Here is a 14,317-nt window from a genome sequence, read left to right as displayed (position 1 = left end):
TATACAATAACTAAAATCAGGCAGAAGACTTACTTTAAGGAGACTTTTTACAGTGGTCTGCTCAGGTTAATAGAGCCTGGCCCAGGGTAACAGTAAAGGGAATAGAGAGGGAACATCTCCAACAGCAGGACTTCCCAGCTAATGGAAAATGAGGGATAGGAGATTAGAAGTCAGAATGATTCCCAGGTTTATAATTTGACTAACTGAGGAACTGGAAGCATCATTAACCAAGACAGGAAAATGAGATGAATACATGAATCTGGAGAAAAATACGTGGTTAATTTTTGATGTTTTTAAGTTTCAGGTTTTCTGCTAGACAATCAGGTGGGCATTCTAAGTAGCTCACCTAAGGACTAGAGTGCTCAAGATGAAAACAGGGCTGAAGAAATGAATTCAAAGGAGATAATGAAAAACAGCATGTGTTCCAAGAAAGCATGACAGAATGAAGATAAAGAGGTCAGACTGAAAACATGGGAAACCTGAGCCATTTAGGAATGGGGTTGGTAAAGACAGCTGAGAAAAGAAGAATAGGGAAGAATAGGCGAGAAGGAGAAAGGAGAAACAGGAGTGATGTCATGAAGACAGAGAGGGTGTTACAAACATGGGCATGATCATCTAAAAGGTTCACACTAGATTTAACAACTAGGAACTACACCCAAGTACAGATACAATTTCAGTAAGTAGAAGAACCAAGAGTAACAACACTGTAGGGATGGCAGAATAGCTCAAACAAGGCAAAAAAGGAAAAGTATGAAGCATGTTTGGAATAGAATGTAAAAGAGTTTTGCTGGAATGGAGAGTTCATGTTGCAGAAGAGAAGAAAGGAAGTCTGAGCCAAGGCCTTTGCATTCCAGATTGTATTCTATTTTGGATTTTATTCCACAAGCAGGAAAAAGAAAGACTGGTAGCTTTTTTTTTTCTTTTAAAGACAATGAATCAATCTGATGGCAGCATTCATGATGAATGGGAATGACAAGAGAGTTAAGGTAAGATAAACTATTAAGCAGTCTTAAAATTATCTAGGGCCTGAAAGAGGTTGGTAGCAGCCAAAGTAAGAATTAAAGAGTACATAAAAAAGAGAAATTATCTACTCCCAAGGTGCCCTAGATATTTCACTATTACTATACCAATCACGTACAACAATAACCTGTGGACTGAGACCTTCTCTTATTCAGCCTCTCATCATGAATACTAACAAATCAGAACAAGGGAAGTGGCCAAAAAATGTTTGTTGATTTAGAATTGAACTCAGTAATGAAAAGATACAGAAGTGAGACTTAAAAATACTACACAGAAACTTAAGTAACTTACAAGATGATACTACAGAAAATACTAGTCAAAGTCAAGATCAGGTTCAGACAATGAGTTTAAATGTTTCTGGTAGAGAGGGTGAGTAAGGATAACCAAATATAAATATCAAAGAGAAAAAATCAAAACAGAGGGAAAATATTCAGATATTCAGACAAAAAAAAAGATTTGAGATATATAATGAAATCAACAAATCTCATTAATTGCCCAGAAGAATAAATATTTAATAAAATTTAACTTCCTAATACATTTTGTATGTGACTCTCTTTAAGAATGCTATCTGGCGGGGGGGGGGGGGGGGGGCGCCTGGGTGGCTTAGTGGGTTAAAGCCTCTGCCTTCGGCTCAGGTCAGGATCCCAGGATCCTGGGATCAAGCCCCACATCAGGCTCTCTGCTCAGCGGGGAGCCTGCTTCCTCCTCTCTGTGTCTCTGCCTGCCTCTCTGCCTACTTGTGATCTCTGTCAAATAAATAAATAAAATCTTAAAAAAAAAAAAAAAAGAATGCTATCTGGGGGTAGCTGGGTGGCTCAGTTAGTTAAGTATCATTACCATTACCTTCATCATTACCAAGACCATTACCCTTCAGCTCAGGTCATGATCCCAGGATCCTGGAATCAAGCCCCGCATTGGGCTCCCTGCTCAGCAGAGAGCCTGCTTCTCTCTCTCTCCCTCTGCCTCTCCCCAGATTGTGCTTGCTCTCTCTCTCTCTCTCTCTTGCTTACTCTCTTTCTCAGTAAATAAATCTTTAAAAAAAAAAAAAAAAAGAATTGCTCATTTGTATAATCTTTATAAATTAAACTGATGTAAAAAGTCCAACCAAATGGGTCAATCAAAACTGGGTCAGTGTTGAATAATCATCTGCCTTACTCAATCATTAATTCAACAAAAATGTATTGAGTGACTATAAGTTTGGTGTTGAGGCAAGGGAGACCAGTCATGACAGCAAACAGAGTAAAGTACAGCAAATATTACAACAAAATACCTGCAAATGTTACGGGAATACAGGTAACAAAAAATACAATGGAAGAAGGGTAAAGGAGACATGGTAAAAATATGCCTAGAAGCTTTTCTAGAAGAGGGGACTTATTTGGATTTTTATTTTTACTTTATTTTTATTTTTAAGATTTTATTTATTTATTTGACAGAGAGAGAGATCACAAGCAGGCAGAGAGGCAGGCGGGGCTTGGGGGGGGCAGGTTCCCCACTGAGCAGAGAGCCTGATGTGGGGCTCCATCCCAGGACCCTGAGACCATGACCTGAGCCAAAGGCAGAGGCTTAACTCACTGAGCCACCCAGGCATCCCCTTATCTGGATTTTTAAAAAGATGAACTGATTTAGCAAAGTAGTTAAGGAATTGGATGGTATTCTGGAAAAAAGGGATATTATGTGCAAAAGCATAGAAATGTCAAAGAACATCGGAACATGGAACCATGACAGAAGATAAGGGGCACATCAAGGGAAGGACTTTCTGTACACAGACAGCAAATCGACCATTACCCTGTGATAAGAAACATCAAATATGCATTAGAACCCATAAGGAGCATTCTAAATCCCCTGAAGCAGAGTGCAGGTGTAGGCAGGAGGTGGACAAGAAGCAAAAAAAAAAGGTGTCTGACTTCCACAGACAACAGAAAGCCACAAAAGATTTTTAAGCAACAATAAGACCTTATCAGATCTGTGTTTCAGAAATTCAAAAGTCAGTAGTATGGACAAGTGGCTAAGGAAAGAAAATCTGGAGGGAGACCAATGAAGATTAAAAAGCGATTTCAGTTAATGCTTCAGCACTAAATATTGACAACTACTTACTCAAACATAAATGAACCACAGGAGGAGGCATATAAAGTAATGTAACTGTAATATGGGCTTTCAACATAAGTTTCTGAACACACCTCAAACATCAACTCAATATCAGAAGCAATTACAGAAAAAGCGTGGTCAGGTACATTAGAAAAAAAGGAAAAAGGATGGCCATCAAATCTTTCTCTTAAAAATACTTCACTTACGTTTTTAAAAGTTTTTTTTATTAAATAATTTTTTTTTCCTTTTTTAAAAAGTACTTAACAGTAAAACTACCATATTGGACAAAGATTACCAAAACAGAATTTAGAACTACAGGGAAAACACTGTGCAAAACTGCTGAGAACGATAAACAGGGAGAAGTTACCAGACAAAAATAGGTTAGCAAAAAAACAAAAACAAAAAGCCCAAAAAACAAAAAACCAAAAAACACAATCTTTGTTACTTACATATAAAACTATTTTTAAACTGATAAAAATTTGCCAAATTGGAGGTAGGAGGTGTTCTTTAACACCTCTCCCCTAGCCGCTGTCTTAATATGAAAGAAATAGGTCAATACATAAGGACATATATATATATGTGATAATAACAGGCCCTGCGTTCGCAGATTAGGATTAAATTAATTTCTATTATTTTCAAAGAAATAGCTCCTTAATTTTTTTCTCTCCACTGGATCATTACATCAGCTATAAATATTTTTGTATTTATTCAAATATATTAGAAAAGCACCCATCTTTAAAAAAAAAAAAAATAACAATTCCTTGACTCCACATCCCCTCTAGCTATCGCCCTTTCTCTTATCTTCAATTTATAGCAAACTCCTTGAAAGAATTAGTTGTCTCCAGTTCTTCTCCCACAGTTCTCTCTTAAACCCCCTCCAATAAAGTTTTCATCACCACTAATCCACCAGGAACTTGTTACAGTCACCAATGATTTTCGTATTGCTAAATCTAACCGTCATATCCCTAGTCTAATAACATCTGACACAGCTATTCATTCACTCCCTCCTTCTTAAAACATTTACTTGGCTTCAGGGATACCATTCACTCTTAATTCTCCTCCTTCTTCATGGAGTGCTTCTTACTCTTATTCTCTTAGCTCTAGCTCATTACAGAAACCTAAGGCAAAATCTTTGGGCTTCTTCTCCAGCCACAACTCCTTCCTAGATTATCCTAATCAGTTCCTAGGGTATTAAACACTATGGCTATGTCAGTGACTGGAAATATGTTATCTTCAGCCCAGACCTCTGGCCTGAATCGCAGACTCATGTATACCTCGTTGTCTGGACAATTATCTCCACTTGAATTGCTAACTTAACACATCCAAATTAAGCGCATTATTTCCCACCTGCTTTTCCTGAAGTCTTCCCCAGCTTGGTAAATGGCCACTCCATTCCTCTACCTGTTCAGGACAAAACCAACAAATGGCCACATCCAATCCACCATCAAATGCTGTTGGCTTTGCTTTCCAAATGTATACAAATTTTAAGTGCTTCTCCCAAACCCTGCCAAAAATCACTATGATCTCCCACCTTGAATTGCTGCTGGAGCCTCCTGAACAATCTCATTATACCTAGTCTTGGATATTCTCTACATAACTGTTGAGAGGTCTATTTAAATTTTTTTTAAAGATTTTATTTATTTATTTGATAGACAGAGATCACAAGTAGGCAGAGAGGCAGGCAGAGAGAGGGGAGGAGGCAGGCTTCCCACTGAGCAGAGAGCCCGATGCGATCCCAGGACCCTGGGATCATGACGTGAGCTGAAGGCAGAGGCCTTAACCCACTGAGCCACCCAGGCGCCCCGAGAGGTCTATTTAAAACAAGTCAAAAAGCTTTCAGTGCTTCCCTCTTTCACAGTGAAAGCCAAAGTCCTACTGGCCTACAAGGCCATATATGATCACTCATGTACCCCTCCCCCAGCACCACCTGTGGCCCCCCCACACCTCATCTTCCACTAATTACTCCCCTCAGTGTGCATTTCTACTTGCCACTTCTCCAACAATACAAGCATGCTTCAGCTATAAGATATTCGCACTCACAGACTATGGACTCTGAAAAACGATCTGAGAATTTTGAAGGGGTGGGGGGTGGGAGGTTGGGGGCACCAGGTGGTGGGTATTGTAGAGGGCACGGATTGCATGGAGCACTGGGTGTGGTGCAAAAATAATGAATACTGTTATGCTGAAAAAAAATAAAAAAATTAAAAGTAAAAAAAAAAAAAAAAAAAAAAAAAAAAAGATATTCGCACTCACTTCATCTTCCTCATTCTCTCCCCTAATACCTGCACAAATTAGATCACTATCTCACTTCTTCCTTAGAACTGCTCAAATACCATTCTTCACTGTAGCCTTCTCTAACCATCTTATATAACACAGCAGTATCCCCCTTGCATGCTGCCTTATTCTGCTTTTCCTCCAAGCACTATAATAACCCACATATTATATATACATTTATTTATTTTCTGTATCTTGTCATTAGAATGAAAGTTCCACAGGGGTAAAAAATGTGTTCTCTTCACTGCACTATTACTAACAAGGGCTCAGTGGGTATTTCTTGAATGGATGGATAGCATAAATCTGGAAAATCTAGACTCAGTATTTCCTCTGAAAGCCTGGGTTGAGGGTTTTATACAGCAGAACTTCTCAGGGCCTGGGAAAATGCTAACAGCCAAAAGCAATCATGAAATGAAGAAAATAAATCTGAGGAATTTTTTTTAAATAAAAATAAAAGGAAAAACAAGGGAAAAAAAAAAAAAGGCACCTCTGCTTCCCCACTCCCTGGATATATCTCCTATAACCTGGCCTAGGAACTAGACCAAAACATCACCAGACCCATTCTATACTTAAATAGCTGTTACAAATAGTTCCTGCTTTTCTAAACCATGATTGTCAGAGAAAACTGTAACTGCCAACCCAACACTGGCTGCCAAGACATAATGGTCAGAGAAAGCTCTCAAATTTCCCCAAAGCACTCAGGCTGCAACCAAATATCATTAATATGATGACAACAAAACTCAAAGTACCTCCTGGTGTCTGCCTGAGTTAGCTGTCCCTAGTGTATTCTCTAGGGGCTCTGTCATCAAGATTATGGTCTTGGTATGGGGGCAGGGGTATATTTGAGGAAGCTGAGGGGAAGACAGAGAGAGAAAGGAAGAAGAGAGGGAGGGGGAGAGAAGAAGAGAGGAAAAAGGAGAGAGAGGGAGGAAAGGGAGAGAGAGGGAGGAAAGAAGGGAGAGAGAGAATGGAATGGGAATTAATTCAAAGAAACAGGGCCTAAATTTATTTTTTGTATTTTAAAGAGAGATAGGCCTACTTGTGATCTCCGTCTGTCAAGTAAATAAAAAAAATTTTTTTTAAATAAATAAATAAATTGGGGCGCCTGGGTGGCTCAGTGGGTTAAGCCACTGCCTTCGGCTCAGGTCATGATCTCAGAGTCCTGGGATCGAGCCCCACATCGGGCTCTCTGCTCGGCAGGGAGCCTGCTTCCTCCTCTCTCTCTGCCTGCCTCTCTGCCTACTTGTGATCTCTCTGTCAAATAAATAAATAAAAATCTTAAATAAATAAATAAATAAATAAAATAAACATTTAAAGAGAGGTAGGGAATGGAAAGCATCTACTAAGATATATCACATTACAAAAGGACCAAAACCCTGAGACATCCAGCATTCCTCAGCTAAAAAGCGGTCTTGCATCTCCCATTCCCACACACAAAATTGAAGATATGGGGTAGGGGGCCATGACAAATTGGACAGTTAGGAGCAGTGACTGTGGTGAAGAGTGTGGTAACAATTACAGAAAAGAAGGGAAGAGAAAAGTAATCATTCATTTTTTTTTCTCTTTTCCCCTTACTGTACTTACCAAGTACAGAAACCAGCCAGATGAAAACTGGGAAGAAGGCAGAGAGTGAAGAGTAAGGATGCTCTGAAGCAAATAAAAGCAGAAGAAATCAAACACAAATTCCTTTTCTAAATGGCTCTTTGCAAACCAGTCATATGGGGCACCTGGGTGGCTCCGTGGGTAAAGCATCTGCCTTCAGCTCAGGTCTTGATCCCAGGATCCTGGGACTGATCCCTGCCTAGGGCTCCCTGCTCAGCAGGGGGCCGGCTTCTCCCTCTCCCCCTGCTTGTGTTCCCTCTCTCGCTGTCTCTCTCTCTGTCGAATAAATTAATTAAATATTTTAAAAAGAAAGAAAGAAAACCAGTCATACGAAGTAAGTTACTTGGAACTGACCAAGGAAATTTAAAACAAGCTCCCAAAACTTAGATAACTAAGAGCTGTACAAAGAGAACTGTACAAAGAGAACAGAGATGCTTAATTATTTGGAATGATGGTCCTGGGGCATTTTTAAGATCAACAATCCTCCAAGATGACCCGACTATATTCAAACTGATCAAGATGGAAAAGTAAACAGGTGAAAAACTCCAGCTTTCACGCATCCAGTCTTTAAGAATCCTCTGTCTTCTCAAGGGTTCTAAATTTCAAAAGAATCAGAAGTCTTAAAAGCCAGAGAAGTAACTGGGGGAACACTGAAAAGCAATCAGCTCCGCAGAGAAGAGCTGAAAACTCAGATTACACCTAACATACTCTGATTTGTCAACTCACTTAAAAAGGAAGGAGACTTCTGACTGGTTGCTCTCCAGAGGGTATGTCACATCCCAGCATCAGCACCAGTAGCAAATGTTAGAAGCTTAAAGAAGCAGGAAACCACAGGATACTCTGAGAAAGGTATGGGAGGGAAAAGTAACAAAGACAACTGAGCTGTATATAACTGCAGGTCATCAGCATATCACACTAGATACAACAACTAGAATTGTTTGTAGCCTGAAGTAGCATTCTGTATTTACTTTTGTAAGTACTTCCCTCTCCTTAAAACTTCTCCCCAGTCTGGCACTGATTGTTCTCCCTGCTCCTCCCTGACAGCTGCCACTTTCTAGAGCTCCTCTTCCTACAGGCACTATTTGATTTAGGTGATTTGGTATTTCCCGCCCCCAATTCAGTCTTCTAACATTTTCCTGAACTAGCTCATTCTGTATTAGATCATGCTTTCTACTCTGTCCCTATCCTTGAGAAGCACATAATCCAGTGGGGTAGGTAGATGTGTCACTAGATAAGGTGCAATACATCATAGTCAATGCCACGAAAGAAACATAATGACATGCTGGAAGTACATATTCATCTGTCATTACCCTATTTCATATTTTCCAAATCAACACTCCAGCTTCCCACACTCTTGTAAATCAGTGACTAAGTCCTGTATCTTTCCATAGTATCCCCTGATCTCCAAACCCACTTTGCATTTCAGGCTTCCTTTCTCATATGACCTATTCAACCACTTCCTATCAGAAAAAAGTTCAATATATTTCCACACCACTACATCAGCCAACTCCCTGAAAGACATATCCTATTATCCCCTTGCTTTGAAACATCTAGTATCTTTCCAATGCCTACAAGATAAAGTTCAAATCCTTAGCACAGAAATTAAGATAATACAGTTATCAAACAAAGCCTTTTAAAAGTAGGCAGACTGGGGCACCTGGGTGGCTCAGTGGGTTAAAGCCTCTGCCTTCGGCTCAGGTCATGATCCCAGGGTCCTGGGATCGAGCCCCGCATCGGGCTCTCTGCTCGGTGGGGAGCCTGTTTCCCCCTCTCTCTCTGTCTGTCTCTCTGCCTACTTGTGATCTCTCTCTCTGTGTCAAATAAATAAATAAAATATTTTTAAAAATAAATAAATAAAAATAAAAGTAGGCAGACTGAGTTCCAGTTCCACTGCTTACTAGCTGTGTTATCTTTGGCAGGTCACTTTACCTCTCTAAGTTTCCTCATTTGCAAAGTAAGGATATGAAAACAACCTACTCATGATTGTTCTGGGAATTAAGTATGCAACTTAATGACAAGTACCAGCACAGTATCCAGCATTCACTCGATGTTAACTACTACCCTGGGATATCTCATCTATCTAGAATGTCTCACTCCTCAAAGGAAGCAGATTACCAAAGTTTGACTCTCATATATTTTAGAATGATTAACAATAAGAGTTAAATCAGAAATGACCTTCTGGTTAACCATGAACCAACAAAAACTTCAATTAACCAAAGTATGCTTTCCTAACATTTTTGTTTGTTGAAACTTACTATAATTTATTTAAAAACAAGTACATATTTATTTAAAAAAAACAACTAGATTAGTTTTGTTTTGTTTCCTATCCAAGTTCAGGAAGGAAAAAAGTAGCTGCTTACCAACAGAAACTCAGATATTTTTAAGAATGTGATTCTCTAGCATACAAAATTCACATAAATTAAATTCAAACTCAATTGCATATATAATTTTCTAAAGATATATACATGTAAGAAAACAAACTCTAGAAGCTTAGGAAAATAAAAGTGTATATCAGATAGATAGTGGACTGACATTTATTCTTAGACCTCACAATCAAAAGATGAAATCACAAAAATTTTTGTAAGTCAGTGATTTTAATAATTTAGAAAACTGCCAAACCCACAATAATAACAACAAAACAGATCAGATACATATTTTAAGAGATTCATATATTCATGAAGTTAAGCGCTAATGAAAATTGGTAAAAAGTTTCCAATAAATTCAGGCGCAAGAGACAAACAATTCATACAAAGGAGAAGGTAAAACTAGAAAAATACTGCATTTGCTTTTCAATTGTGGTTAGTGATGTTAGACAGTAGATGCCCTTATACCTATTTTTAAAAAACAAACTTTTTTTTTTTTAAAGATTTAGATTTTATTTACATTTGAAAGAGAGAGATAGTGAGAGAGAACATGGGGCTGGGGGTGGGGGGAGGTGAAGCATGCTCCCACTGAGCAAGGAGCCCAGCATGGGGCTGGATCACAAAACCCCCGCATCATGACCTCAGCCAAAGGCAAACACTTAACTGAGACTCCCAGACACCCCTAAAAACCAAACTTTTAAAAAACAAAAAGCTGTAAAAGTCTGATGAAACTGGTCAACCAACTGCCAGAGGCTGTGTAAATAAATTTAAAAAAAAAAACTTTTAGGGGCGCCTGGGTGGCTCAGTGGGTTAAGCAGCTGCCTTCGGCTCAGGTCATGATCTCAGGTCATGGGATCGAGTCCCGCATCGGGCTCTCTGCTCAGCAAGAAGCCTGCTTCCCTCTCTCTCTCTGCCTGCCTCTCTGTATACTTGTGATCTCTGTCAAATAAATAAATAAAATCTTAAAAAAAAAAAAAAAAACTTTTAGAAAGAAATTCAGCAATATTTTTCAAAAGTTACAAAAACCTTCATACACTTTGACCTTGTAATTCCCCCTCCTGGGTCGTTAGCCTAAAGTAAAGAAGCAAAACAGCACAGCTATATAATGACTGCATTACTTGCAAAACAAGAAACAACTTGGATGTCCAATTATTATAAATAACTCAATTCACTGCAACATTGTATAACTTAAATGTATGAAAATTATAACAAAAAACATTAAATATGAAAACAAATATTAAACATTATATTTATGCTTTGAGTATAGTATAAAATCATATATACATGGTAAGAATTAAATGAGAAGAAAAATTAAACATTTTTTTTTTCTTATTTCTTTCATCATGAAGTTGTTTGTAAAATAAAAAGCCTGTTGGAGTTCATCAGGCCCACTACAATAAATACATATTTTAAAACTGGCTTTTCAGAGGCAAAAACCACAACTGTCCTTTTTTTCCCCCAAAAACCTATCCCAGAGGAGTAATCAGATAGGTTCCTCTCACATACAGACTAGCCATACATGTAATTTTAGCCATGTTACTAACCATCTGTAACCTTATGTTAAAATCTCCTTTTACCATCAAAACGTAAGTGTATGTGGGATCTCCATATGGTGAGCAGAAGCCACTTGTTATGTGGCATCTGGAGAGAGGGCCCCAAGCACTGAGGTTAAAAACTATCTGGCCAATGGAGTAATGATGGTCAGGTTTCTCCTCTATCCCCAAATGAATAATCATGTTTCTCACCACTCAAGGGCTCTAAGCTCGTAAGAGTGGCAGCTAAGCATTCATGGAGGGAGAAAATACAAGCTGATTTGTTCTCCCTCTGAAAATTGGCAGCTTCCTCATTTTCCCAAAAAGCACCATGAAGTAATGAAAAATACACAACCATGAGGTCAGGAGATGTGGGGTACAAGTGACCCTAAGAAACCTCAAACAAGGCACTTATCTTTCGAGCTTTGGTTGTTTAATAGGTAAAATTTTACATCTGAACCAAATAATTTATTAATTCCTTCAAATTCAACATTCTATTTATTGATCCCCTTTACTAATACATGTCTATGACTCTCAAAACCTTCCACTCAGATTGTAGAACAATTACTAAAACTTAGAATTAGGAAACTAGGGGCAAACGAAATACAGATAGTCAAAATTGTATCCGAGGTCTGTCCCTTTCTACCTGCATGACCTCAGGCAAATAACTTTGCCTCAAAATAAAGTCCTAAAATCAATGAAGCAGCAATCCTTACTGGCCCTGCCGTTTTTACTCTTGCATCATAAAATGTATGGGTTTTTTGCTGTCATAACTGAGGTTTCATTCCCAACTAGGAACAATTTTGATTGCGTTCTTAGAAATTTAAAAATACCTTGCACATCCATCTTTTCCATGTTTTCTGATCTGAAAGAGATAGTTAACAAAGTTTGCCTATCTTAAATCTATATTCAGGATTAAGAGCATTCCCAAAAATGTATTCAATAAATAGTTGAGTACCTGTACCACATAACAGTACATGCTAGAGTTGCAAAGGTCCTTCCCTAAAGAAACCTAAAAGTCTTATGGAGAGAGACATATAACCAAATCATCACTAACTGGCAAATGCTAAATGCAGAATATATGATGTGCTACTGAATCATTCAAGACAAGGAAGGGGGATAAGATGTCTGGACCATTTTCAGAGGTGACATTTTCAGTAGGTCTTGAAAAGCAAATTGTTTACTAGGGAGAGAAGAGTTCTCAACAGAAGGAACAGTGTAAAACCACAAAGAGTCATCTTCAGAGAACTCTTAAGTAGTCTTTGTATGGAATGGCAGGCAAGATGGTGGAAATGAAATCAGAAACACAAATTATCAGAAATTGTGAAGGACTTTGACTTTTATCAAACAAAGATAATGTAGAGTCATTGATGGACTCAATTACCTATACTGAGTCATTGATGGAAGCAAAGTCCCCTGTCCAGTACACAAAGGAGTTGAGTCAAAGCAACAAACAAAAAAATGCAGGTCTCAATATGGAAATACAGAATAAGTGGTTGGTTGTTGCTGTTGTTTTAAATGAAAAGTCCCTGCCCTCAGGATGGCTTCTAGCAGTTTCTCACTACGGCATATTAATACCACACTGAAGTAAAAGAGTATGAATTATGGCTAAAGGATTCAAGAAAGTGTGTGTTTTTTAACCTAAAGATTCTCTGAAGTCAATGTTGAGAACACTAAAGAAAATAATGAAATAATACTAAAGAGCTATAATAATCAGAAGAGGTAAACAGTAATAATGTCTGAGAAGACTGACCTCAGGCAAACCGTCCAGGAATGTTTAAATACTTATCTTATATTGACTGCAGATAAGACATGTTTTGTGCAGAAGGGTATCTTAAATTCCTTTTGGTTAAAGAAGAGCTGCCACCACTAAAATCTTTAAACTAGTCTAAAAGATTTTTTTTTAAACTGGCATAATTAATATGTTCCATTACATTTTAATGCTCAGAAAAAAAGGGAGAAAAGGAATGTCTCCTCAAATGGCGACTCCGAAAAGGCTAAAGCTCAATTTTTATCTCACCAGTGGGAGCAAAACATTCACATTACAATTTGGAACCACGAAGAGTCCCTGCATCCGTAACTTCCACACTGCTAAGGCCTAGTCTTGGACCTGAAAGCCTAACTGGCTGGGTAGCCTACAAAGATGAATTTGCAATTATTGAAATTCAAACTCAAGCTTAGCCACCGACGACGACTACCTCAAAGGAATCATTCCTCCTTTTACTTTGATTTAAAAAAAAAAAAAAAAGTAGGAGCATAAAAACCAAATATACGTATAAAAACAGGAGATGTCAAAGGAGAGAGAAGCAGCATCTGAATCTATATGGCAACGGTGTGGTCCACCAAAGTTTGATCTCGGGATATGTTTCAGGGTGTGTCTTTGTTTTGGCCCAATAAATTAAAAAAAAAAAAAAAAAACCGTCATTCAGGGGAACCGGGTACTTTCCCCTGTCCTCACAAGCATCCTGGCTCTGAAATCACAGGGTAACTTGGCCTCGCCCTGATTCCTCCTTTGAGAAAGGCACAGCCCCGCGCCCGAGGCCCCCCGGCGCGCCTGTCACAGCCCGGGAGCGGGGGGCGTCCGGCCTCCAGGCTCCACGTTCGCCCCTCCTCAGGCGGCTCGTGGGGAGCTCGAGATGGTGCGCGGAGGGCGGGAGGCCAGAGAGCGTCACTGTCTCAACCCAGGTGCCTGGGCCCGTGACCTGCCGCGCCCCCCGCCCTGGACTGTCACGGGCTCCCGACCCACCCCAACTCCGGCCCCGACTCCCTCCCGACCCCCACTCTCACCGTGCGGAGGTCACGCTGCCTCCTCCGCCGCGGCCCGACTGCGGGCCGCCCAGTAACCTACGGGCCCAAGGACCGCAGGTGAGGCGAGGCACTGCCCGTCACATCCCCACCGGCCCCGCCGCGGGATCAGCAGCAGTCAGCATCGGGTCCGCGGCCTGAGGGAGCGCCTGACTCCAGAGACACCGCGCCCCCTCCCTCGGCCTGCGCCCGCCCTGGACTCCGCCCTCCAGGGCCAGCACAGCGCGCGCGCGCAGCCCCGCCCCCCCGGGACTCCCGTGCGCAGGCGCAAACCTCACGGGGCCAGGCTCCGCCTTCAGGCCCGCCCCGCCGCCTGATTCCGGCCTCATCCCACCTCTGGCCCCGCCTCCGACCCCCGCGCCGGCCTTTCCCAGGCTCCGCCCCCAGCTCGGAATCCACCTCCCTCTCCACTGACCTTGCCTCTCTGCTCCCTGACTCAGGTGTCTGCTAGGCTGAACCCGTGACTCCGGCCCCGTGGCTGACCTCAGCTTTAGCCAGCACCTTGGACTAACAACATTTGCTGCTAGACCGCGGTCAAATTTGTCAGCTCCTCCTCCTGACCCCGAGAAGTTAATAGCTTGAGCTTCAGAACTGACGTGGGCTCCTCTCCCACCTTTCAGTGGAATGAGCATCTCC

The 14,317-nt window shown here is 40.5% G+C and overlaps 1 protein-coding gene across 7 annotated transcripts in view; it reads right to left on the bottom strand.

Annotated features, from left to right (window-relative positions):
• The window catches only part of CCSER2 (coiled-coil serine rich protein 2), a 202,943-nt gene extending 189,052 nt beyond the window's left edge, over positions 1–13,891 (bottom strand). For 2 of the 7 annotated variants that reach the window (XM_047701698.1, XM_047701699.1), the window contains exon 1: positions 13,664–13,891. The gene's annotated coding sequence lies outside the window, so the exon portion shown is untranslated. Of the gene's footprint in view, positions 1–7,707; positions 7,822–13,663 lie in introns of all 7 variants that reach the window. The other 5 variants (XM_047701700.1, XM_047701701.1, XM_047701696.1 and 2 more) reach the window with 4 other exon arrangements.
• Positions 13,892–14,317: the final 426 nt, after the last annotated feature.

This window comes from Lutra lutra, chromosome 14, assembly GCF_902655055.1.
Source record: "Lutra lutra chromosome 14, mLutLut1.2, whole genome shotgun sequence".
Classification (NCBI taxonomy): Eukaryota; Metazoa; Chordata; class Mammalia; order Carnivora; family Mustelidae; genus Lutra; species Lutra lutra.
This window is presented reverse-complemented; position numbering and strand designations above follow the sequence as displayed.